This window comes from Papio anubis, chromosome 14, assembly GCF_008728515.1.
Source record: "Papio anubis isolate 15944 chromosome 14, Panubis1.0, whole genome shotgun sequence".
Classification (NCBI taxonomy): Eukaryota; Metazoa; Chordata; class Mammalia; order Primates; family Cercopithecidae; genus Papio; species Papio anubis.
Window position 1 is genome coordinate 7,493,448 of NC_044989.1, and position 27,816 is coordinate 7,521,263.

Genomic DNA, 27,816 nt, shown 5'->3' on the forward strand with positions numbered 1-27,816 from the left:
CCTGCCTCGGCCTCCCAAAGTGTTGGGATTACAGGCGTGAGCCACTGCACCCAGACTTGGATGTGTTTTGAAAGCCAAATCCACTAGATTTGCTAGGGAGTGAACGTGGGGCATTAGAGAGAGCAGAGTAAACCATGCTGCCAGATACTAAACGAATGGTAGGATGAGGCTGCCATTGACTGAGATAACTGAACAGTGAGACACACAAGTTTGGAGAGTGGGGCCAAGGAGGAGTTCACTTCAGACATGCAGGGTTTGATATGCTTGAGGTGCCTATTACACATCAGAGAGGTGATGTCAAGAAGTAGCTGAATATATGAGCCTGTGGTTCAGAAGGAAAGGGGTCTTGTTAGAGATAGACATTTAGGACTGTCAGTGCTGAGGTGTGTTTAAAGGAGGAAGGCTGGATGATGTCTCCTGGGGCATGAGTAAGGAGGACAGGAGTAGTCTGGGTGCTAAGACCAGGGATGCCACAGTGTTCAGAAGGCAGGGAAAAGAGGAGGATCCAGCAAAGGACACTTAGCAGGAAGGCCAGTGAGAAGGAAGAAAGCAAACGACGTGGATTATCTTGAACCCAAGTAGAAAAAATATTTTAAAAATGAAGAAATATTAAATATAGTAAATATTGTTGCAAAGTCAAGTAGGACGAGGAGTGACAATTGAACACTGGATGTCACCATGTTTACCACCTTGTAAGGGTTGGTCTGGTGTAGTGCACGGCCAATCTTTCGAGACAAAATTGTAGGAGAAGTGGAAACAGTGGATGGGCATGAGACTTCCGAGGAATTTGGTATTCAAGGAGAGTAGAGGTATAAAGTTGTAGTTAGGGGGTCAGTAACTTTCTAAAATAGCTACAGACTGTACCTAGGAGAAAGACTCACAGAAAGGTAGCAAATTATGATATGGGTACAATAGGAGGAAATTACCTAGGAAAGATTTGAGGAGGCATGAGAGGATAGAGTTGAGCACACCCACGATGGCTCAAAGTCACCAGCTTTGATACAGATGGGTATTAATTCAGACAACATATATTTGTGGTTCTGGCTCTGTTCAGGTAGTCCTTTTGTAGAGGGCTTATGAGATGTGGCTGATGACGTAGGCTATGTTTAAAGCAGAGTGGGTTAAATGCCTGGACGGGGAGATTAGGCCTAACCCAGGGAGTGAGAGAAGTCATCAAGGATTAAGAAGAGGGAGTGGAATGAGGAGAGAACTGTGCATTAAATAATACTGCTGCTGATGTTTAGAATAGCTGATATGTGTGCTCTTTCAAGACAGTGTTACCCATGTTGCAGGAAACTATTGAATTCACTTGGGTGTGGTTCTTGCTACTATGAGAGTATTAAGGAAAAAATAAAATTTCTTGTCACCCTAAGAATATTGCCAGGCCTTCGTGTTCTGAATCTGGCATAAATGTCTTCAGATGTGTTTCAAAGTGGAAAATGAAAGTCTGAGGCACCCTGAGAAGAACCATTCACAGCAGCATCTTGTGGGATGAGGCTACAACAATCTCTGTGAAGTAAGTCTTTTTCTTTTCTTTTCTTTTCTTTCTTTCTTTCTTTCTTTCTTTCTTTCTTTCTTTCTTTCTTTCTTTCTTTCTTTCTTTCTTTCTTTCTTTCTTTCTTTCTTTCTTTCTTTCTCGCTTGCTTGCTTGCTTGCTTTTTTCTTCCTTTTTGTCCCACTCTGCCCCCTGGCTTGTGTGCAGTAGCACAGTTGGCTCACTGCAAGCTCCAACCCCTGGGCTTAAGGGATCCTCCCAACTTAGCCTCCCACAGACACACACCACCACGCCATGCCTGGCTAAGTTTTTGTATTTTTGGTAGAGATGGGGTTTTGCCATGTTGCCCAGGCTGGTCTCAAATTCCTGAGCTCAAGCAATCTGCCCACCTTGGCCTTCTAAAGTGCTGGGATTACAGGTGTGAGTCACTGTGCCCAGCCTGCTCCTTATTTTCTGAGCACCACTGAAGTCCTGGATTCTTAGCTCACATCAGAAAGAAGGAGCAACAATCAATCAAAACCTATAGGAGATTTTCCTCATCTCCCAGGTGAAAACAGGCTCAGAGACAGGTGACACTGCATTAAAAAGCAAAACAAATTCATAACTGATATAAAGGCACCACATATGTATATAATATAATGTGTGTACCTATAGTATTATATATAATATAGTGTGTATACAAATATTATATATGTATAGTATTATATATAACATAGTGTGTGTATGTACACCTATATATATATATATAATTTATATATATATAAATTCTTGTGCATAGCATTATTTCATTTTGCTAATGACAAGTCTAAGGCTCACAGAGGCAAGGTGACTCACCCAGAACTTTTATATGGCAGAACCAAGCATCCAAGAGAATTTGTCTCACCACACTCCGTGTTCTTGTTGGCACCAGTGTATTTTAAATGTTAAGTTTCTGCTAGACTTTATTTATACTATTCTTTATTTATTCTTCCTTTTAAATTAAACTTAAATTGACTCAATTTCTTGATTTTAGACCCATCCTAAGCAAAACTATCCATAGGTACTCAGGTTTTACGTGCTAATTATGTACGAATCTCTAACATATATTAACAATTATTAAAAGTAATCATCTCTAGAATTACCAATAAAGTACAGGATAGGTTGAAAGTGCAGAATTAGGAGTAGAGAAAAATTATTTGGAAGTTGTAATGAGAAGACTAAGGTTCACGACCTGAACCTGGTTATTGGCAGGTGAAATGCAAAAAAGACAATAAAAATACGAGAGATTTTGAAATTAAAGCAAAAAAAAAAAAAAAGAAACAAAAATCTAGGAGTTCAGATGACTTTTATGGTTTCAGGTGATCAGTGGTGCTATCAGGACAGGTGAGAAGTCCAGCAAAGTTAAAAGTTACTGGGCAAGGCTGCATGCAGCTCAGCTCTGCCAGCACAGCTGACATCTTATGCCACAACAGTGTGAGTGATTTTCTCTGTAGGATAAGGTGGTTAAATTAGCTGATCACACACATGCTGATTTCTGATTGTTCCTTCCTTCAATATAGGTACAAGTATATATAGACATAAATATACATACATACATGCATACATAGTTTTTTTTCTTCAATTGGGGGAGGGGTAGTGAAGGATAATTATAATTTTAGAGTCACAAAAACTATATCCAAAAATGATCAATCTTGTACATTCTATTGTGTAACAGATATCACAATAAAAGATTAATAGTTAAATTCTTGCTTTTTGTCTTGCTCTGTCACCCGGGCTGGAGTACAGTGGTGCGATCTTGGCTCACTGCAGTCTCCACTTCCCAGGTTCAAGTGATTCTCCTGCCTCAGCCTCCTGAGTAGCTGGGACTGCAGGTGTGTGCCACCATGCCAGGGTAATTTTTGTAGTTTTAGTAGAGACAGGGTTTTACCATGTTGACCAAGCTGATCTCGAACTTCTGACCTCAAGTGATCCGCCCTCCTTGGCCTCCTAAAGGGGCTGGGATTATAGGTGTGAGCCACTGCGCCTGGCTGAATTCTTCTTTTCCTTTCTGTAAGATCACATTAGTTACTAATTAACTCATATTCAAGTCATAGTCATCACAAAGAACACACGGCGGCAGCCAGCACTGAAAGGCCCCGCGTTACTTCTCAGCCTTTGGCTTCTCTGGCTTCCCTCTCTCATAATCTTTGAGTGTTTAGGCTGTTGCTGTGTGAAATCTCCCAGTTCAAATGGGTCCTCATTTTCTCTAGGAAAATTCTAGCATTGGATTTGCAGGCCAGAGACTGTATGAGATGACTACTTTGAAAAGTGCATTCAGCAGAAGAGAAAATCGGCTGCACTCGTAAGTGTTTTTAGAATGCTAAGGAAATCTCTAAGACCCCCTCATACTTCTTAAGACTCTCTCTCTCTGTTATAAACATTTGGGAGACTTAGAATATTCCTTTGCTATCTGGCATGATTATGAGAAAGTCAACATCTTTGGAAAAGAAGACAGAACTCAAGAAATTTCCTAATCTGTTCGTGGTTGGGGATGGCTACAATTTTTCCATACAATCCCAGGCAATGTGCATGTATATATCTTTATATTTCTATGCAAATGTGTGTGTGTTTGTGTGTGTGTGTGTGTGTGTGTGTGTTTTCTGAATTTCTCATCCCTTGGAAAATGAGTGTTAGTGAAAAAAACATTAAAAAAATTAGATTGGGTTTTAGGAATGTGGTCATTGTGGAGCAGCTTATCATCAGATAATAAACCTACATGTGGGTGGGTGGTGCGTGTGTGAGTGGTTGTGTGTATTTGAAGGCACTGCAAAGTGGCCAACAGCAGGCAGAAATGGGAGGCTCTCTGCCTTGAGAGCAGGGAAGCACTCACTGCAAGAGAACCAGGTGCAGGAAGCACAGAGTGTCCCCAGGGATGCTGTGTCCCCCTGGAACACTCAGTTTGTGCAGCACAGGAGTTGAGTCTCAGGAAGAAAGTTGCAGTCTATGTGGCTTGAGGTGTCTGGGCAATGGGGTCTGGTGCTGCCAGAGAGGTTAGGCTCAAATGTATGCTGTAAATGTGCACATTTCACTCTACGTAAATTCTACCCTAATCCAAAGAAAACAATCAAGATTGAAACCTGAATCTGTTTGATATTAAATGATGTTCACAAGTTTATGAAATTGCTCTGGGCCTTAGTTTCCTCATGTGAAGACATAATGGGCACTACTTACTGAAAACCTGCCTCGCGCAAGGCCCTCTCTTAGCAACTTTGCAGCTCTAAAACTCATGGTCATCCCCCAGGGAAAGTTGGATTATTTGTCTTGGCCAAGATCAGGAATGGGAGCCAGGTAGGTCTGGTTCCTTGGGTCTCATAGTTATGACTACAGTGGCTGCCTCCCTGTTGGGAAGATCAAGTTGAAAAGTGAGGTGTGTTATGAACTGGTAAGACGTTCTAGTATTTCATGTTGCTATTACAACTCAAAGGGACTTTTCTCTTTCCAAGTCATGAAGACAAAACATTTCGGCCCAGTGTTGAGACACTTAGAGCAGCAGCAAAAGCCAATTGCTTGGGTGGGGACTTCTCAGTTTCAAAGCTTCGTCTCTTGGTGAGTTCTCACCCGACCCACGTGTGGCTTCCATCCCTTGCGTTTGAAGGCGTGTAATCAGGTGACAACTCTTGGAACTTTCCACTTTTTAACCCTTGTTCCGAGGGTCTGACACTCTGACAAAAAGTGGAGCCAGCAGCTGGAGAGAAGTGAAGACACATTTGTAAGATGCTGTGTGTGGTGTTTTCTTTTCTTCCCTTTTCCCCTAAATGCAGAGAGAGTGCAGTGTGACTAATTACACCAGAGAGGAAAGCAGAAGCTCTCAAGTTAAAGTATTTTGGTAATCATGTTTACTGCGGGTAAAGTACGTCTGCATTAAATAAGTCAAAACACAGTGCGCAAAATTTGGAAGGATTCCTTGAGCACTGCAAGGACGGAGTTAGATGTAGAAATGATATAATGTCCAAGTCGAAGCACTATGAGAGAAGATAAACCATCTGCTTCAACTAACTCAGATCCACTTGAAAATGCTAATCGTATGGCAGGAGGATGATTAAACTACATTAAAAAAAACTTTTTCAGTAAGAGATGTACTGCATTGTTCAGCAAGACTGGGCTCTCCACAGATGGAAGGAATGTTATTGCCTCAGTTAGGTGACCATCAGAATCTTAGTTTGTCATAGGTTCTTAAAGACTTTATTGATCACTTGAGCTCTGTTCTGCCATCCATCTCTTTGCAGATGGTCCAGAAAAGGTAATTAACTTGTCGAAAGGCCTGCAAATATTTAATAGCAGATCCAGAACCGAAATGCTGATTTCCTCTCTCTAGTTTTAGTGCCCTTGCTGCTGCCTCTGTAAGTGGAGAACTGAGTAACTACATTGATAAGAAAATACTATGCAATCATTACTCAGTTATAGGAATGTTGCTGCTGGAACTGAAAGAAATCTTTACAAGATGCTAGACACAGACCCCAACTCCTAATTTTATGAGCAACAGAAGCAATTTTGGGTAAGAGGAGTAAGGAGTTGCTATTTATCCCACCACAAAATCATGAAATGGAAATATGCAATACACACACACATGCATATAGACATTCTGCTCTAAAATGGGAATAGATGAAGATCTTGGTATAGGCTTCAACACAGGGCATAACTTTCAATGTCCATGTCCATGAAGATGGCATTTCCTTTTCAATGTCAATGAAGATGTTGCCACCTCTAATGTGATAATATGACAATGATGACAGTGAATTTTTGAGAGCTCACTGTGTAACTCCTGGGCACTTTACATAACTTGTGTCATTTAATCTTTCAAAAACCCCTGAGGCTGCTGTGCACTAGTTTGCTAGGGCTGGCCTAAGAAGAACCACAAACTGGGTGGCTTAAACAATAGAAATGAACTGTCTCGCCATTCTAAAGAATAGAACCCCAACATCAAAGTGTGGGGGACATTGGTTCCTTCTGAGGGTAGTGAAGAAAAGATCTGTCCCAGGACTCTCTCCTTGGCTTGGAGATGGCTGTCTTCTCTCTGTGTCTTTGTATTTTCTTTTCTTTTTGCATGTCTTTTCCAAATTCCCCTTTCTCATCAAGACACCATCACGTTGGTCCATGGCCCACTCTAATAACCTCATTTTGACTTGATCGTCTCCAAATACGGTCACATTCTGAAACACTAGAGATTAGGGCTTCAGCAGATGAACTCTGTGGGGTACAGTTCAGCTCATAACAGGCTGGCATTGTTGTTGTCGTCATTCTTCCCATCCCATTCTTCCCATCCTGGAGATGAGGCAGCGGAGGCTCAGAGAAGGCGCGTACTGCGTTAATCGTCGCAAAGCTGGAGGGAAGCAGAACCCGCATGAAGCCTGGGGCCAGAGGGGCAGACTTGGCTTTTCTTCCTAAAAATATTATGTTTGCTTTTGTGTGAGGCCCAGGTAAGGCTGTTAGAAAAGGCCCCTGTCTCCAAACAGTTCCTGAAAAACATTCTCACCCAGATAACTCCACTAGAAATTGCTTTTCCCTAAAAATGATAGGAAGCTGTTTTTCAAAGTCTGCACCATGCCGGTCGGGACCCTTCTGCAAGAGCCACACCCCTGATTCTTGGGGTCCCAAGTGTGGCCTCATGTTCTGAATCTCAGCCATTACCCCTCACATCAGTGTCAGAACAAAGAGCTGGGTGCAGCCTGTGAAGGAGCCCAGAGAATATTCCATCTTCAACTGCGGGGAACTGATGACTGCAAAGCCACACCATTGACTCAGGCAAGGGATTTCAACAGACAGGGCACATTCCTCAAGGAGGGAAGTGACTACAGTTTGGGAGAGAGAAAGCTGGAGGTGGGAGGAGCAGGAGCCAGCAGAGACAGAGGGGCAAATACTTGAGAGTAATAAAATTGAAGAAACTCAAGGGCCAAGGTTGCTGGTTAGAAAGAAAACACAGAACTAAAAAGGTAAGCAGAGACATTAAAGCAAAATATGTCTGGTTACAACATCGTTTCCCCAAAATTTCGGTGCAGTTTTTACAGGGTGAAAATTACTGTGAATCATTTTGGTAGGAATTCCACTGGAGATTTAAGGCCAGATAAAGCAGGCAGATAAGCCAAGGTGTGTCTTATGAAAGGAGTGAGACATGATGGGTATAAAGCAGCCGAAGGTGGACAGGGTGGGTGTGCACCTGGCTCCTCAGGTATGTGTTCTCAGGCCCTGGGAGAGCAACATCTCTCTGCATGTCAGTCTCTATATTTCTCGTATATGTTATCATAATAGTGTCCTAGTAAGTCATGACGATTCAGTGAGATCACACATGTGAAAGTGCCTGCATAAGCTTGGCACTTGTAAAGTACTCAACAAGTGTTTTAGAATAATGACAGATAATTGGGCCGGTATAGTGACTTGTGCCTGCATTCTGGGAGGCCAAGATGGGACGAATACTTGAGCCCAGGAGTTTCAGACCAGCCTGGGCAACATAGTGAGGCCAACATCTCTACAAAAAATTTAAAAATTAGCCAGACATGATGACATGCACCTGTGGTCCCAGCAACTTGGGAGTCAAAGGTGGGAAGACTGCTTGAGTCCCTGAGTTCCAGGCTGCAGTGAGCTATGATGGTGTCACTACATTCCAGCATGGGCAACAAAGTGCGATCCCATCTCAAACAAAAGCAAACAAAAAAGAAATAATTGTATTATAAGGAAGTAACAACTGGACAGGAGGGCTTCTGTTTGTAATTCAATCTTCCTCCTTCTAGGCCACAAAGAAAGAAGTAAGTACTTATCATGGAAGATACCTAAAGCAGAGGCTGTGTCATGAGATAGAGAAATAAACACTTAAGTCATAACCTTGTAGGAAAATATCTTAAATACAAGGGTTCCAGTGACACTGGCAATTCATGTGGACAATTAACTATGAGGCAGAGTTGCCACTTAGCCTATGGAGCAACTGTGGGCTTCTGTTGGAAAGATACATATTGAATCCTGAGACCAATGATAAGAAAAATAGGGTGAGAAATCCTTGTTAAGTGTGACTTTTATTCACTCCTAAAGTGGGGTGTCCAGGCATTGAGCTGCCGGGGTTGTCCTGGCCAGCCACCATTTCCTCCTGCAATTGTTTTTTCTGATTCGTATCATTTAGAAATGCCTGTGATAGCTGCAAAATTTTTGTTTTTCATCCGTCTCTCTCTCTTCAACCATAAGGCCCTGTTGGTCAGCTTGGCATAGGGTAGAGGGCTGGGTAAAGGGGTGATATTTATTGTGCTGAAATTGTCAACTCTTTCTGTCCATTGCACATTTAATTCTCCCAGCATTCACATGAACAAATTACTCTTTCATTTTTCAAATGAGATGAGTCTCAGTAAGAGATAGGTAGTTAGTAGCAGAGTTAAGATTTAAACTTTGGTCAGTGTAAAGCCAAAGTCCATGTTATTTCTATCATACTAATATTAGTAAAACAACAAAAACTGAAACTTACATAGCATTGACTATAGATTGGGTATGGTTCTACATGCTTTAGATACCTTCACTCCATCTTCATGAAACCCCAAGAAATAGGTAGGTGTAGGTATCCTTATCACCAAGTACAGATGGTAAACCAGAGGGCTGGGTGGATGGAGTCAGGAACAGAGTTATTAAGGATGGAGCTGAGATGCCACGTGGAAACTCTGCCTTCCCAGTGTTCAACCACTGTATTAATTTGCTAGGGCATACGAAGTCCCACAAACCGGGTGGCTTAAAACAACAGAAATTTCTTGTCTCACGGTTCTGGAGGATTGAAGTTCAAGATCAAGGTGCCATCAGGTTGTATTTCATTCTGACGTCTCTCTCTGTCTCCTAGAGGGCCATCTCCTCCTCGGGACTTTACATGGTCCTCCCTCTGTGTGTGTCTGTGTCCTGATCTCCTTCTTATAAGGATACAAGTCATGTTGAATTACAGCCCATCCCAATCACCTCATTTTACCTTAGTTACCCCTTTAAAGACTCTCTTCTTAAATACAGTCACATCCTGTGGCACTGTTAGCCCTTCAACATGTGAATTTTCAGAGAACAGAATTCAGCCCACCACAACCACTGTGGGAGACAGCCTTCCTCTCCAGTTGTGCTATCTCCAGTCACAGTCCTGTTGTTTTGTTTTTATGTTTCTTTCTAGTGAAGTCTCGCCCCTACAATTATAATGGCTCACACTTGTGGCCTTTGAGACTAACAACATTGATCCATGGATATTGAAATACATCTGCCAGTGAGTCTTAATATGCTCCAGAAATTCTCGCCCTGTATTTTAGATAGTACTAGGCACCTACTGACTACTCTTGAAAGTCTTCGTTTCCCAAATATCACCATTCCTTATTCATAAACTTTTAAAAAATTCTGTTAACAGACAGAGACAGTTGGACAAGGGTAAAGGTAGAGAGGAAGTCAGATATGTTGTCTCTGGGTAAAATAAGACAGCTTGTTGTTCGCTCTGAAGTTGGAGTTATAAAAATCTACAGTTTCATATGGGAAAATATTTGTTTATAACATTAAGACCAAATAGTGAAATTAAAAGTATAAATATGACCATGCTCAAAAGTAGAGCTATAAATAAGAAAATAAAAGATGGGTAGGAAGTGAATCAAATTGTTGACTTTGGGTGTCTGTGAGCGTGGTTAGTGGGAGTGATTTTTCTTCTTTTTTACTTACTACACAAAGTGAATTTTTATGAGTAGTTAATACTTTAGAATTGAATAGGTCATAAAATATTTTAAGATTTCTTAAGCGTGGTTGTCTTATAATTAAACTTCCTTTTGGACTGACATGTCTATCTTAGAATGACACCTACTGTCTTACGACAAGCATGCGAAGCCTGGATCTTGTTTACAAGGCAAATTAATCATCTGTAAGAGGCAGAGAAGGCTTGAAATGTCTTATCAAAGCACTGTCACAAAAAGTGATCACTGGATCCTCAAAACTACCTTATTCAGTAAATTAAAACACGATGAATATCATCAATGGGCATAAGAAGATTAAGAACCAAAACAATCAGGGGAATGGCAGCCAGGGAGGGGAAACCCATCGATAGCCATGAAGTCTGTTTATTTCTAGTTTCCTCTGTGCTTTGGTATTAAGAATATGTTTCTAACGAGAAACATCTAACTAGCTCTTTAAAGTGTAGTTACTTTTAAATAGGACAGATTCTACAAATGATTGCTTTCAGCTGTGTAAATGGCATCTCAGAATTTTATGTTTAATATTCATATTTAACAATTTTAAAACGGTGCAGTTCTGCATCAAATTTTAACATACTGGACCAAGGTATTTATTTGTCTTACTAGCATACCTTATTTTAAAACAGATCTGAACATCTTTTTTGCATGTATTCCATGAATATATCTAAATTCATGCCAGATAAATGATTGAAGAAAAAGACTCTAGGTCTGCATTGACCTTCAGAAGATTCAAACTTCTGCAAGAATCCACGCTTACCTGAAATTGAAGTGTGTATTGGGCCCTATCACAGCTATGGGTCTTCTTTCATCAGTGCCAGGCAAGGCTCAGGCACCCGTGAATGACTCGTGCTCCTGTCCCAGTTTCATTATAATCTGTGCCATAAAAGAACATATGGGCTGGGCACAGTGGCTCATGCCTGTAATCCTAGCACTTTGGGAGGCCGAGGCGGGTGGATCACCTGAGGTCAGGAGTTCGAGACCAGCCTGGCCAACATGGTAAAACCCCATCTCTAATAAAAATACAAAAATTATCCAGGCATGGTGGTGGACGCCTGTAGTCCCAGCTACCTGGGAGGCTGAGGCTGGAACCCAGGAGGCAGAGGCTGCAGTGAGCTGAGATCACGCCACTACATTCCAGCCTGGGAGGCAGAGTGAGACTTCATCTCAAAAAAAAAAAAAAAAAACGAAAGAACATATGACATACCTCTATGTGATTGTGTCCTAATGCAGTTAATTTCAGGGCTTAAGTGATTTCTCTCTTTGTTTTGTTCGGTTTAGTTTAGTTGGTTTTGCTATTTGTCTAGCTTTTAGATTTATGTGTTGGCTATGAGAACAGGCACTATGGTTTGGCTACAAGAGAAGTTTCATATTGCTGATGATGTGTTTAATTTTTAAATGAAAATTTTATCATTTATATTTTAGGCTTTGGCAACAGATTTATACATTAAGTCTTGAGAATGCAAACTTAAAAAGAAATTGCAACTACCTATCTGTAATGAACCAGGATATTTTAATCTTGTACAGTCGCAGCAAAAATCCAGGATAAATCAAATGCTAACAATTAGACTGGGCTATCATCCATAACTCTGATTTCAATTAAGCCAAAAAACTGCCTCATGTTGTAATTACTTGATATTATAATAAGAAAAATGTTATAAATTTGAGCTTATAAAATATATTTGCATTACAAAATACTGATATCATCTTTCATCTGCTTTACATTTTACAGATACACCTAATAGCTCATTTGAAAATAGGATCCTCTTTTTTAAAAGTTTGAAAAATATTAAAGGAAACCAATATCAGACCAAGGGTAGTTATCATAATCCATGTGACTTTTCAATACCTAAAGCAGAAATTGCTGGTATGATAACAACATGTTCATAGCTTCCGGAAATTCATGTTCTAATTAATCATTATTTTAGCTTTTCTCATGTGCCATGAGTTATTTCCAGTTGAACCAGGATTGGGGATTTTCCCTGGGAAATAACCATTTATTCATTGCTTCTGTTGTTATATCGATGATCATAGCATGACAGAGACCACCAAGGCTTACCTGATTCAGGTCAATTTAAATGAAATTCTCATCTCCTACAAATCATTTTTTACGAGATTTTACCTTTTTTCTAACCTTCGCTTTCAAGATATCATATTCTAAAATCTGAAGATTATAGAAGTCTTACAATATAGAGAACAAGAAGTTGGATTTCCATTAGAGTCACTCTGAATTTCATATTCCCAATAGAGATCAAGGAAGACTGTATCCCCTCCTAGGAGAAATCATGAGTATTTGGGTCTATCTTTTTGTCACAACCTTTGGGGGTGGGATTTATTGGCATTTGTTTGGATGCCAGATGACCTCTAATTTATGGGACAATTATGTGCCACAACGACTTCTCTTTATGTGATGCAATTTTCAAATCACTCACCTGATATTCATGTGAGTGGAAAAGCTTTTAAAAATTATTTGAATCTAGAATTTAATTCTAGTTTACAAATACAAACACACAATTTTCTTTGCACAGCTTTAATACTTACTAATTTTCCAAGAACACAGCTACTTTTTAATTCAAAAGTAGAATATGCTTTGTGTTATTGGGGATTTTACCAAAAGCCAGAAAACTGAAAAATCACAGCCTCATTGAGACACTGCTGGTGACATTCGAGGGCCCTCTACAACTCCTGTATCATCTGCAATTGTACCTGTCAAATCCAAAAGAATTCTGAATTTGGGTCAGAGTATTATGTATCTCTATATACTTATTATTTTATATATTAATTTCCTTTTATGTCTCCTTAATATTATAGTTAGGTTAAATAGAGAGTTTTAGGGTCAGGTGCATTGGCTTATGCCTGTAATCTAAACACTTTGATAGGCCTAGGCAAGAGGATCATGTGATCCCAGGAGTTCAAGACCAGCCTGAGCAACATAGTGAGATTCTGTCTCTTAAAATCAATCAATAAAACAATAATAAAGGCCGGGCGCGGTGGCTCAAGCCTGTAATCCCAGCACTTTGGGAGGCCGAGACGGGTGGATCACGAGGTCAGGAGATCGAGACCATCCTGGCTAACACGGTGAAACCCCGTCTCTACTAAGAAATACAAAAAACTAGCCGGGCGAGGTGGCGGGCGCCTGTAGTCCCAGCTACTCGGGAGGCTGAGGCCGGAGAATGGCGTGAACCTGGGAGGCGGAGCTTGCAGTGAGCTGAGATCCGGCCACTGCACTCCAGCCTGGGCTACAGAGCGAGACTCCATCTCAAAAAAAAAAAAAAACAAAAAAACAAAAAAACAAAAAAACAATAATAAAAATAAATTTTAAAAGACAAAAACCAACAAAAAAGTAAAGAGCTTTACACAATTATATATTGATTTTTAACCTCAAACACAGAAATGCAAAGGATGGAGTTAAACACACACACTCTTCAGTTTACTGTACATTATTATCACTGGTCATGCAAGATTCTCTTGTTTGATTATTTATTCACTTAGATCTTCATAATACATTTCTACCCCCCGTTATCAACAATTTTGATATTATATCATGGTGGTCTTTCTTTTTTTAATGGGTATTTTTGAAAGAATTGTAACTGTGTCAGACTTCTCCCTGTTCTTCTTACATTTTCATTAAGTACCACATTTTTAAGATCCCTCATGAGATTATAGGACACCAAAGCACCCACATTGTGCCCCAAACTGCTGCTCACTCCTCCACAATGTCTGACTGCAAATGAACCACCCACCTCCTCCCAGGAAGTCGCAGCTGGCTGGCATCACTAACTGTGTTCAATAAACATCCTTGTGCAAGTCTTCTCATGGATATGTGGAAGGATTTCTGAGGGTTATGTATGTGGGGAAAGAATTTCTGGACTCGTAAGACACATCTATACTTAAGTTGATTGATTACTATCAGGTTGGTTTTCAAAACGGCTGCACCAACCTGTATCCTCCCTAGAACATATTCCTATATTGCACATCTCTGTCAACCTTTGATATGATCATCTTTTACACTCTTTGTGGTTTTCTCACCAGCCTAATAGGCTTGGAGTCATAACTTTTTGTATGTCTTATTTATCTAACTATTAATTACTAAAATGTTTCTTCATGTACTTGTTAGGAATTCCTTTTAAAATTCAGATATTAATCTCTTGCCAGTTTTAGACATTTAAATTATTTTCCCTCTTCTCATTTTGAATAGAAAACCTTAATTTTGAGGTAATTAGATTAACCAATCTTTGCCTCATATTTAGTGCTCTGGAAATTGTTGAAAGTTCTCCCCTTCCCTTAATCACACAAACATTCCCTTCCATTTTTAAATTAATGTTGTGGTTTTGTCATCAGCATGTGCAACACAGTTGTGAGCCACAGTCCTGTTGCTCCCACCCCTTCATAGTTTTGATTCCTTTGGCTGGTCTCTCGATCCCTGCATCAACCCAACCCTGCCAGCATTGCAACAGCTTTGTGAGATGTCTGGATGGCTGGCCAATGACAGTGTGTCAATGAGAGCCCATAGAGTTGACCCAAGTACAGATGAGGCAGCCTCAAGTCCTGAAGAGCTGAGTGCATGTGAGTTGTAAAGATGGACCTGGGTGTTCCTGTCTCCATGGAGTCTTATCTAAGCTCTGTAGCTACGTGGCCCAGGCTCAGACAGCTTGAGCCCCAGGTGACCTCCTGGCCTATCGCCAAGGGCACTAGACAGTAGCTTTGGAGAGCAGCCCCTGTGGCTCAGTGCATGTCCTCTGTCTTTGAGCTGCAGCAGCTCTGGTGATATGAAATGCAAAAGAGAAATGGACATTAGTGTCCTCAACTCCCTACAGTCACCTCCAAGGAACTAAATAAGACTCACCGTAAATTTTTGTGTCAGACTTCTCCTGTGATTCTTCTCACCCTCTCTCTCTGTCCATGTGTTAAATTCCCTCATTGCTGCTGAAACCGCGCTTAGCATATTTTGCTACTTAGTTGCACACTTTGCCACTTCTTGCTTTCTGCCCTAGGGCTTCTCTGTCACTGCCGAGTGGGAGTCGTAAGGCAACTCCCCAGTCTTCCTGATGCCTGGACTAATCTAGAAGTCTGAGAAAGTTTATACCCCAGGGGGCAACCTTTAAACATAGGAGGATGGAAAATAGTTCATAAATATACCCTCGTCCAACCCTTGCACTGTGGGGGATCCCCCGGGTATCCCCAGTCACCACTGGGAGTAATCAGCTTGGTAGAACACCCCGAGTTTACCTCTACATCCTTTCTTATTTTACTCTTTTCTGATTCTACTTTCCAAAATAAGTGACCTGCATCCATACCCTGCCGGAAGCTCTGCTTTTTGGGCTCTACTGGCTAAGATAGAGGCCTCTGGATACTGACCTTCATATTTATGTGCAGACTTGGCCCCTGGCTTATCTGCAGATACATCCCATGATTGAGTCACATACATCAAATCTAACGAACAATTCCCACTATGTAGCCTAAGTTAGACCTGTGTTAGATACTGATGATCTACCAGTGCCAATGAAGCATCCTCATCTCCAAGAAACTCTCACTTTAGTGTGGAAGACAGACAGGCAAATGGGCAGTTACAATGGGGAGGAATCCTTCATGCTACGGTTCAGTAAAGATCATGTTCTTTCATCCTGAGCAACGGTAATTTCCACTCGCCTCTGTGTGCAGAGAAAGCCTCAGATGAGGCTATTTGCCAATTAGTCAGTTAAAACGGAGAAACAGAACATCTGACCAGTCTGCCCTTAGACAGTACCCGTCCATAAGGATATGCAGTGTCCCCATCCTGGACTCACACAGGCACGGTACTCTTGTCCGCCAAGGCTCCAGGGACTCAGCCAGCACCCTTCTCATCAGAGTGAACAAGAAACTACTATCAACTCTCACGTTTCACATTCACGATAAAACCTATTTTCCTGGTAAAAACTTGTCATTATATAGGTGGGAAGACAGGCCCAGAAAGGAGGAGGGACTTCCCCAAAGTAAACTCGCAGATTAATCGCGGAGTTTAGACAACCCTTGGCTACTGACACAACCTTCTTTCTTTGTTTGTTTGTTCGTTTCTTCATTCATTCATTCATGCAATGCTCTTTCTCTATTCATTTTATCCCTACTAACGCATAGGCAAAATCTCATAGCAACTGAGACAAAGCTCTTTCTCCACTGGTTGGTTGATTGACTCAATCATTCATATCTTTAGCAAGAAAAAAGCTTCCTCAGACAATGAGATCAGAAGTCACACTTCAGTCCAACATAAACGTCACAGACTCACAAATGCATGACTGTTATTTCTATGAAACTGTGAGCTTCTTGCATGCAGGAACCATTTCTGACTGGCTGCTGTATCTGCACAGCTACAGTGGCCGCACCACTGCTGCTGTCTTGCCCTTTCCCCTCTTGAGTCCACAGGAGGCCCTAAGGAGCTCCGAAAAAACCCTGTGGTACTGAGGAGAAGAGCTTGCAAAGCCCTAGACAACAGGACACTTGTATCAATCAAGTTTCAAATAAGAAAGAAAGTCACTCTGTTTCAAAGAGAGGAGATCAGTATAGGAAATGGTTTACACAGGCAATGGGAGAGCTGAAAATCCAAACATGGAATGATGAGGTAACCAGGCAATCAGGCACAGGAAGCCACTCCCTAGCCTAGGATGCGGGAGAGAAAGAAAGGTCTGCAGTTGTGGGACCACAGAGGTCAGTGTCACCAGGTGAAAATTTGGTTCATGGAGGGCATGTCTGGTAGGAGATGCAGTCACTATGGGGGCTCCCATCTTAGGAGAAAGAGAGAATGAGCTTGGCTTCTCCCTTCCTCCCACCTTCCAATGTCCCACTAGAGCTTCTCATTGTCCAAACTGAGCTCACCTGGGAGCCTGGGAAACGTAGCCCAGAAGGCTGAGCCCACCTGAGACTCCCAGCAGAGCTGGGGAAGAGTGAAGGATGACATGCAGGAAAATAACCCAGCACCCACAGGCCACTCCTGGCCCCTTCCAGTTCAGACATCTCGGAAGTGTCTAATCAGACCTAGCTCAGAGCAAGGATCCAGAGTTCATGGCTTCAGTAAGAGAAGTGCCTTTCATCTTGGAAGAGATGCCAGGAATATACGATTCCAGGCTCTTATGTTTTATAAGTGTGCTAAACAGATGAAAATATGCTATTGTAGACAGTGCTATAATATCCGAGGCACGTGCCTACACAATGGAGGAAAATAAATATTTGTATAAAGTAACAGATTTGGGTTTATAATCTTAAAAGGAAATTTTCTCATCAAGTAAAAATATAAGCTAACATATGTTATTAGGAAACAATGTACCTTTATTAAGTTCAGTGTCCTCCAAACAAAGTCTGATTTCTCATGCATACAACCATTTTAAATCTACAGTTTCAAGACAGTGTGACAAAGCGGGGTGGAATTGCAGAAAGAAGAAGAAATTTCAGACAGGGATGCAGAGTAAGAGTAGAAGGTGGAGGAAATGATATCCCTTGATTGGAAAGAGGCAGAGTTGAGATGCCACGGGCAGGTTATGCCTTCCGTGATGTCAAGTCATTAAACAACAGTCACACCAGTGGACACACAATTTCAGTGGAGAAAAAGACAAAGCTATATTGGAATGGTAGGAACGAGAACTGAATAAAAGTGGGACAGAGAAGCGCATGCACATGGACACATACACAACACTCTCTCGATATATATTTTTAATTGGTCATATACATGCATATATGAAAACTAGCATTTATTAATTGCCTACTGTGTAACGGATTCTACATTAGATGAATTTTCTTTTCACAAATATGCGACGTACTTTCCTGATAGAGACATTGTAAATAAGGACACTGGGAAGATAAACTAATGGCTTGTACAAGGTCAAGCTGTCAGCAATTCAAACCCGTTTTATGTGACTCCAAATTCTACCCTTATCACTCTACATCACCACTTGATAGGCATCTGTTAATATTAATTGAAATAAGGTTTCAGATTTGCTCAGTCTCTTGGCATTAAACTATGGCTTAAGCTAATTGTGTACTCTAAAGTAGATATGCGATCACATCCATTTTAATATTAATTGCTGTGGTGCTAATCTGTCAAAAATAAGAAAACTGAAAACCCACTTCAGTTGGAAATTGCAAAGCATTCTATCTAATATTCTAGATTTCACGTGCGTCCCTGTGAAGAGACCACCAAGCAGGCTTTGTGTGAGCAACAAGGCTGTTTATTTCACCTGGGTGCAGGTGGGCTGAGTCTGAAAAGGGAGTCAGCAAAGGGAGACAGGGGTGGGGCTGTTTTATAGGATTTGGGTGGGTAGTGGAAAATTACAGCCAAAGGGGGTTGCTCTCTGGCTGGCAGGGGTGGGGGTCACAAGGTGCTCAGTGGGGGAGCTTTTGAGCCAGGATGAACCAGGAGAAGGAATTTCACAAGGTAATGTCATCAGTTAAGGCAGGAACCTGCCATTTTCACTTCCTTTGTTATTCTTCTCTTGCTTCAGCCCAGCTGGATGAATACGTGCAGGCTTGGGCTCAGAGGCCTGACACTAGAGTTTTAAACTTCAACATTTATTGAGACTACATATGAAGCTCTGTGTGAAATGCTCTCGCACACATTATTTGATTTAGTTCTCCCAACAACCCTTAAAAGGATGTACTAGCACCTTATTTTATCTTTTTACAAATAGGGAAAACTGAGATTATTTCAAGCTCTCTCAAGGACCAAGAGCAAGTAGCTGACAGAGCTGGAATTTGGACCAGCCACTTGACACATCCAGTGGTCTCTCCACCATCCTCTGCTGCCAGATTTCCGAGTCAGTGCCCCCTTCGCCGGTTTGCTCAGACAGCCTGCAATGCCGAGGAATCTGCTAGAGGCTGCTCCCAGAGGCCAGCCCAGGTGTTCAACTCCTGGCCTTGCCTGCTGCAGATTATGCTTACTAGAGGCTTTTTTTTTTTTTAAAGGCGATCTCACAAAATAACCCTATTATTAGTGTTATAATCATTATTATCATAATCCTTTCTCTGAAATAATTTCCGTAAAATATATTTACTAAAGGAGAGGAGCACTTGAAAAAAAAAATGCTAATCCATCCCCTACCACACAAACCCCAGATGGCCTTGTTTTAAGTGGAGGAAGACACCACAATAATAGCCACGATTACCATCAATTCCACGCAGTGGCAGATGTGAAAGAGATAAAGATGCTGGGATGCTCCTATAGAAGTTCAGAAAATCTTTCTGTTTTCCACACAATACAAAAGCATGAATCCGTGTTAAAGAATAGGTTCCATGCAGTCAGATTTTAATCTTTCTTGCATATCTATGCCCCAGATGGCCCCATGTTTAATGGGAGGAGAATAATAGTCACTTTGTGAGCAATTCAGGGGAAATTACAGAAGTATGGTAACTGCCCTGTGTACCTTTATTCAATTTTCTCTCATTTCACTAGCAGCATGAATAAAAAGGGTGGTGCATCTTTTCAGCTGAGGGCGCCATTTTGACTTCGAAGGAGAGGAGATTCAAACTGAATTTTGCTAAGACCCTTCTATCCCAGTTGGCCCACAACACGGAAGAATAAAGTGAGCCTGTTCCTTGGCCGATGCTTCCCCGCCTATTCTCACACACAAGGTACAAAAGTGAGGCGATGGTGTTTCCTGAGAAATGTAAGTTGGAGAAATTGCCTCATTTCAAATGGTCATTCTCCGGTATTATGTTACTTTGATGCTATTAAACTACCACACTAGCAAGACAGTAAAAGATAAAATGGTACGAATGTGTCTTCAAATCTCAGATTCCTCATGGCAAGTGCAGCAAACATCAAAGGGTATTTTGCAGATTTGTTTCCCTCTGTCTTTTTAAATTGAAAAGCTTGATTTCCGTGAATACTGCTCAAGTAGACCATATCAGATTTTAGGAAAGATATTTTGGTCCCTAACCTTAAAATGCCTTATTATCTAGGAAAAAAAAAAATATATATATATATATAACGTTGAGCCTCCTTGCCCAGGCAGGAGGTAGGGATAGAGGAATTGCTAATTGAGCATCTCCATGCTAGTACTCAATGGGCTGGTAGGAGTTGCACTGTTTAATATTACAACAACTCTGGAAAAGCATTACATTCCCTTACATTGCAGATATGATAGCAGAGTAGGGCCCTCACATAACTTACTGAAGACCACATCAGATCTAGAAAGTTGTATTAGCATCTGAGCCTTTTGTTTCTCATGTCTCTGAAGTGTCAGCAATAATGGATGCAAAGATCAATGAAGACCTTGAGTCTTGAACACTACAGTCCCTATGTCAAAGATACTGATTATTTAGCTTAGTCGTAAAATAATGTTCTCATAATCTTGGAGTTGAATAAAAGGCCTTAGAGATCCTTATTTTCCCAATGAGTAAACCAGGAGTAGAAAAAATTGAGACTCTTTGCTAAGGCTGCACACCTAATTAGGGGTGTGTCCAGCTGAACGTCCACTCTCCCTGATTCACAAACAAGTGCTCCTTCCAGCCATAATGGAATGGGGTACAGATGGCATAAACTCGATTCTGTCAGCAGAAACCCTAGAGCTTTCATCCTGAAAACTCACCCTTGGGAGGCAGGCTTCCTGTCCGGACCCTGTCGTGCTCCATGGAGTTAGACAATTCTAGCAAAAGGCAGGCAATGATTGCTTGGGTTACACATTGGTGTCTGCTGTTTCTTTAAAGAGAGTCCTCTCTGTGAGTTTTCATCTTGCCAAAGGGAATGATTACAAAATACCCAACCATTGCACAATCAGTTTTCTTCAGGGCAGCAAAAACTCCACCATTAGTTGTTCAGCTGAATGAGGACAATAAAGGTCTTTTTGAAACATAAGCATATTAGTTGGAAGTTCTTTCCTTCCTCTCCATGTTAAAATTCTACCCATTCTTAATAATGCACATTATATGTCATCTCCCTCTGCCATTACATTTGTGCTATGCAATATGGTATCCACCAGTCACACGTGGTTGCTATACCTAAATGTCAATTAATTAAAATTGATAGAATTCAAAATTGGATTTCCTCAGTTGCTCTAGCCACATTTCTTTTTTCTTTTCTTTTTTTTTTCTTTTTTTTCAGCTTTTACTTACTTTAACTTTTATTGTAGGTTCAGAAGTACATGTGCAGTTTTGTTATGTAGGTAAATTGCATGTCACAGGGGTTTGGTATACAGATTATTTTATTACCCAGATAATAAGAATAATACTCAATAGGTAGTTTCTCAAACCTTTCCCTCCTCCCAACCTCCAACCTTAAGTAATCCCTAGTATCTCTTGTTCCCTTCTTTGTGTCCATGTATGCCCAATGTTTAGCTCCCACTTATAAGTGTGAGTATGCAATATTGGGTTTTCTGTCCCTGCATTAGTTTGCTTAGGATAATGGCCTCCAGCTCCGTCCAAGTTGTTGCAAAGGACATAATCATTTTTATGGTTGTGTAACATTCCACAGTGTATATGTACCACATTTTCTTTATCTAGTTTACTGTAGATGGGCATTTAGGTTGATTCCATGTCTTTGTTAGTGTGAATAGTGCACAATGAATATACGTGTGCACTTGTCTTTATCGTGGAATGATTTATATTTGATAATGGGATTGCTGGGTCAAATGGTAGTTCTGTTTTAAGGTCTTTGAAATATCTCAAAACTGCTTTCCACAATGGCTGAACTAACTTACATTCCTACCAGTGGTGGATAAGTGTTCCCTTTTCTCTGCAATCTCATCAGCATCTGTAATTTTTTGACTTTTTAATAGAGCCATTCTGACTGGTGTGAGATGGTATCTCATTGCAGTTTTGATTTGCATTTCTCTTATTATTAGATGTTGAGCATTTTTTCGTGTGCTTGTTGGCCACATATATGTCTCCTTTTGAAAAGTGGCTGTTAAAGTCCTTTGCCCACTTTCTAATGGCGTTGTTTATTTTTTGCTTGTTAATTTGTTTCAGTTCTTTATATATTTTGGACATTAGATCTTTGTTGGATGCATAGTTTACAGATATATTCTCCATTCTGTAGGTTATCCGTTTACTCTGTTGATAGTTTCTTTTGCTGTACAGAAGTTATTTAGTTTAATTGGGTCCCATTTGTCAATTTTTGTTTTTGTTGCAATTCCTACTGGCATTTTTGTCATGAAATCTTTGCCAGGGCCTATGTCCAGAATGGTATTTCCTAGGTTACCTTCCAGGGCTTTTATAGTTTTATGTTTTTGCATTTAAGTCTTTCATCCATCTAGAGTTGATTTTTGTGCATAGTTTAAGGAAGGGGTCCAATTTCACTTTTCTGCATATAGTGAGCCAGTTATCCCAGCAACATTTATTGAATAGGGAGTCCTTTTCCCGTTGCTTGTTTTCATCAACTTTGTCAAAGATCAGATGGTTGTAGTTGTGTGGCTTTATTTCTTGGCTCTCTAGTCTGTTCCACTGGTCCATGTGTCTGTTTTTGTATCAGAACCATGCTGTTTTGATTACTGTAGCCTTATAGTATAGTTTGAGGTGAGGTAATGTGATGCTTTGGCTTTGTTATTTTTGCTTAGGATTGTTTTGGCCACTAGCCACATTTCAATACTCTATAAACACCTGCAGCCAGAGGCTGCTGTACTGAATAGCACAGACACAGAAATTTTCCATTATCATAGAAAATTCTATTGAACAGTGCTGCTCCAAATGCTTAGGTCACCTTAAAAATCACTGTGTTGACACTTCGAATTATAAAGTTTTAAAACGTAAAAGGCCTTGGAAAGCATGGAGTCTAATACTTCATTTTATGTAAGAGAAAAAAGAAAAAGTTTGCTAATAGGTGAGGCTGCCACCGAAAGATGCTATGGAAAAACCATCATGCCATGCTGTGCATTCGTGTCCTGTAAGTAGAGCATGTTTCATCCCAGCTTAGGTTTCCAAAGTCCTTAGGACAAAGGAACTGTTATTCATTTGTGCATCCTGAAGATCAAACACCCTGCTGAGCACACGGTGGAGATCCAGGGAATGTTCATTGATTGGTTTGAAAATGTTATCAAGTAGAGCATTGTGACCTTATTTATAACTCATTTATCACCATAATAGCATTTAGAGAAAATGAGACACCATCAAAGTAAAGTATTTTAGCAAACAATCTGTTACTTATTCAGTCATTGCCAGGCTAGACCTAGTTTCCAGAGAGATACGGATGGACTCTGAACAGGTACCCTATATCTTCTCTGTGGTACCTGACTATGAATAGATTCCCATGTCGGCTCCCAACAGGTACCAGGTGTGTCCATTTAAGCCAAAAATAAAATTATAAGCTCCTCACTGACTGAACAGACCCTTTCTTGGTAAAGGGAACCCCATAAAAACCTTAAAAAAATGAATTCCCAGCCATGATGGGAAAGGAAGTCAGATGTGCCTTGTTATATCCCTACTACCTTTTGGAGTTTGGGTGCACTGGCCAGCATCAATGTTAAAATAGAGACTCTACAACTGACAACACAGATTCTTTGTGCAATAAAACACCAAATTATAAAGAAGACCTAAGGCTGTTTCAGACAAGGATTAAGTTGCGTCTGCAGGCCATCAGTCCTGCTACACAACATCCTTAGGTTAACTTAAAGCATTCCTTTCTGCTGACTCTGTTTTAGATAGAGCCTGACTTCTTTAACCAACTGCAAATTAAAGAATCTCTGAATCCACATATAACATGGAAGCACTTTGACTCTGCAAGATAGTCTGCCATTTTGGCCAAACCCATGTATACCTTCCAGGCACTGATTTATGTCCCGGCCTGTAGCTCTTGCCTCCCTGAAATGTGTAAAACCACATTGCAATCTGACTGCCTTGGGACCACTTACTCAAAACTTCTCGGGTTTGTGTTTTCCCTGAGCTGCAGTCACTCGTATTGGCTCAGAATAATGCTCTTTAAAATGTTTTACAGAGTTTGGTTTTTCCGTTACATTCACCTTGGCAAGTGTTAGGGTGGCTTTCCCAGCCAAGGAGGAGTTCATTCGAATGGACGGGACACACGTTGAAAGGCATTAGCTAGAGCAGTGGAATTCCAGTCCAGGAGCTGGCAGTGCAGTTCCAAGGAATCTATCAAAGCAAACTACATGGGAAGGTCACACTTAGACGTTGAGGTCAGCAGAGGTGTCTCTCCCTTTCCCTCAGAAAGCTGAGAGTTTTCGGGAACAGAATTCCAGTCTCTAGATCAAGAACTTCCCAGAGGGAGGCAGGACCATAACCCAGGTGGAAACTACGATCTAGCAAAAAAAATAAAATAAAATAAAATAAGAAGAAAGCCCATTTTCAAAACTGTTTTAGCAGATCATTATTCATTTTGAAGAACTAGCTTGACTTAATAAATATGAATTTGCAGCTGCTTCGTCTCTATCCCCGCCTCCCTGCCTCAGCTCAGGGCAGGGCAGGGCAGAGCACAGGGGAGGCCGGGAGACAGGACTGGCAGAGAACAAGGGATGGTGAGAGGGTTGGGGCCTCACTGCAGGGTGCTCCGGCCAGTGCCAAGCTGGGGATCTAGGTGTGGGGCCCCCCTCGACTCCCCAGTGGGTGCCAGGCTTTGTAGAGAACTTTAGATTTTTCCCCTGAAGTTTTCATAATTTGAGTCTATAAAACAAACTGATAAGAGACTAACAGAAAAAAGCAAATATAAAATATAAATATATTTATAAAATATAACAAATATAAAATATAAATAGATTTAAATATAATATATAAGTATATTTAAATATAATAATATAGCAAACATAAAATATAAATAGATTTAAATATAATAATATAGCAAATATAAAATATAAATAGATTTAAATGTAAAATATAAATATATTATATAAATATATTTTACATTTAAATATAATAAAATATAAAATTTAAATATAAATAAAAATACAAACATATTATGTGCACATATGAACACTGGAGTTACAAAAAAAAATGAAACTCAAAGAAAGGTCAGAATGGTTGAAGCTTTACACCATCCTGAGGTTACAGAAAGACTAGTGTCTTAGAATGAACAAGGCCAGTCATGGCAGGATCAGAAGAGGAAACACCTGGGGCAAAGGTGGGCTTGTGATGCAAATGAAACCTCCTCGCAGGTAGCTGCTCTCAGAACCAGAGGTAGCAGCCTGTGGTTGAGTTAATTTTTCATAGGTCCGGACCAAGGGAGAAAGCCTGGCTGTTCATTACACCCAGGCAGATCAGACGCAAATCTCCTCCACAAAAGGCGGCTTTGCAGGGCTGTTCTTGTCTGCGGGCCTACTGAATAGTCATCTCAAAATGTGTCAAAGAAGTGTATTTGGGGTGAAATATTTTTGGTTTCCTTTACCTCATGTGTTTATGGCATAAGCAAGTAAGACCACCAGAAAAGAAAGAAATTATACAAAATTGTATTTTAAAAAGACATTGAAGTAGTCAGCAGAGAAAAAAAGCAGGGATGTGTGAGTTCCTGTCATTGCTGTTAATGATTCTATTTTGAGGAGGGTCACCTTACCACTGTCAGTACTCAGCCCTGGTGGCACGTGATCTGTTTTTGGGTGGATGGAGGCCATGCTGTAGCAGCCGGGAGGATGGCGAGCACAGAACCAAACCAACTACCTCTACCTTCTGGTCACAAAGGAATCAGGATAGAGCTCTGACTATGCAGAACCCAGGGCTGGGTTCTGCTGCGCTGCACGTGGGATACCCCGATCAGGCGTTCCTAAAGAACAGCAGCCATTCCAGGAATTACATCCCTCTCTGGCCTCCTGGCCCCTCTCTATGTAAAGCAAGCAGCAGCTAAATGTTTAAATTGAGCTTTAAAGCCATTTCCTCAAAGAGTTAATATAATATGAACCATCATAAAAGGAAAAAAAGGACCCATTTATACTCAAATTACACAGGAGTCGCTTGTCTCCATCTAGGCTCAAGAGTATTTGCTCTTAAAAGCTATTTTTTCCCCAGAAACAATAGTGCAGGTGCATCGCGCTTCAGTGTGCAACATATTCATCCTGGGAGGCAGGAAGGTGATTTCACACCTGTTTCCTCTTTTTATTTGCTCCTGGCCTGGCTAATTTGCCCAGTGTCAAGATTGGTATGGCCAAGTCTGTCGAGGAGAATTACTGCTTTGCAGCACGATGTCCTCACTCTGGGCATTTGGACTGTGATTTGCCGCGTGTCTATTCTGAGTACATCTTTCTGTTTTTCATCGTCTATAAATGGAGCTGATTGGTAATAACAATCTAGAAGAGATTCTGTGTGTATTGAAATATCAGAAAGAGAGAGAGAAGGAGAAAAGACAGTTTTAACTGGCGTACGGTATGCATTGCTAACGGGGAAAGGAAAGAAGAGCGACATTACTCTGTGCTTTGATTGGCTGAAGGTGAGTTACTGCAGAAGACGTCTGACCTTCACTTCTTATGCCTCAAAAATAGACTGCTAACCGTTCGAATATGCCTGCAGAAGAAAGGAGAAAGAAGACGAAAATAAAATTACAAGTACCTAAATGCCTGTACTTCACTGGGCCTCCTGAATCAGGGAGGGAGGACTTTTCCCGTCTTTGCATATTAGAAGTTGTGCAACAAGCACAGGGTCATTTATATAACAAGACAGTATGCTGAGTACATTTCCTAAAAGTACAAATTTGTTTTGTGTGATGGTGACTGCTCTATAAGCTTTCCATTTATTTCAACTCCATATATTCCTCTCATGTTTATCTCCTAATTTGCTCTGGAATAGAATGGCCACATAAATTACATTTAAAAATTGCTTAATTTGAGATAAATGTTAAAATAATAAAATTACCAGATTTATGTGAATTTTAAGAAATCATATTTCTCTATCCATTACCAGTGGTTAACATTATTCTAACATTTATATTTTTGAAGTATGATTTTATAATTCTAACAGAAAATGGATATCCTATAATCTCATCAATTTCTAAGTCAGCTCTTTGAAGGCTCACAAATTCCCTAATCAAACAAAAGGCTTTTAAGAAACATTTGATATTTTTGAGTAATGTGCAGGAAATTAATGAATATAAACTTATTTTCATATTTTATGCTGCTTATTTAAATATTTAGAATATGGTTTTAATTACCATGAAACTTTACTAAACATCCACCTGTCAGTAAAGAAACTGATTATTTTGTGTAGATTTGCATTCTCCTGAAAAAGAAACAGGTGTGAAAACCTGCAGGTATTTATCCACCAACAAAAAATAAAGGATATCTGTGAAATGTGGAGGAAGAAGTAAACATGAATATAATCTTAAAATTGCAAAATCTCAGTATGTGATTCCAAACTCCAAGAATGCAAAGATTCCATGGAAGAAGGGAAATGCCTTCTTATCCTTGTAGAACCCTCTCAAATATCAGGAATCTCCTTCAGTTGTATCTATCTATCTATCTATCTATCTATCTATCTATCTATCTAGTTATGTTTTTTGATCCCTAAAACAATCTTCCATGATTATTTAAGGTAATATATTCCAATTTTATTGATGTAAGAGTTACAGTTAAGTTAAGAACCCAGGGTGGAAGTTTCCTTTGAGCCTAAAAGTTCAAGATCAGCCTGGGAAATACAGTAAGACTTCCACTCTTAAAAAAAAAAAAATTAAAAGATTAACTTTTTAATTAATTTAGTTTTTTATTTACAGATTGCATGTGCCTGTAGTCTCTGCTACTTGGGGGC

General features: G+C 40.4%; 1 long non-coding RNA gene across 1 annotated transcript; it reads left to right on the top strand.

Moving 5' to 3' along the window:
• LOC110741010 lies at positions 1-27,816 on the top strand. Its single transcript, XR_002516495.2, has 4 exons — positions 1-1,516; positions 3,724-3,815; positions 19,635-19,814; positions 27,782-27,816. It is a non-coding gene; the product is annotated as an uncharacterized LOC110741010 (long non-coding RNA).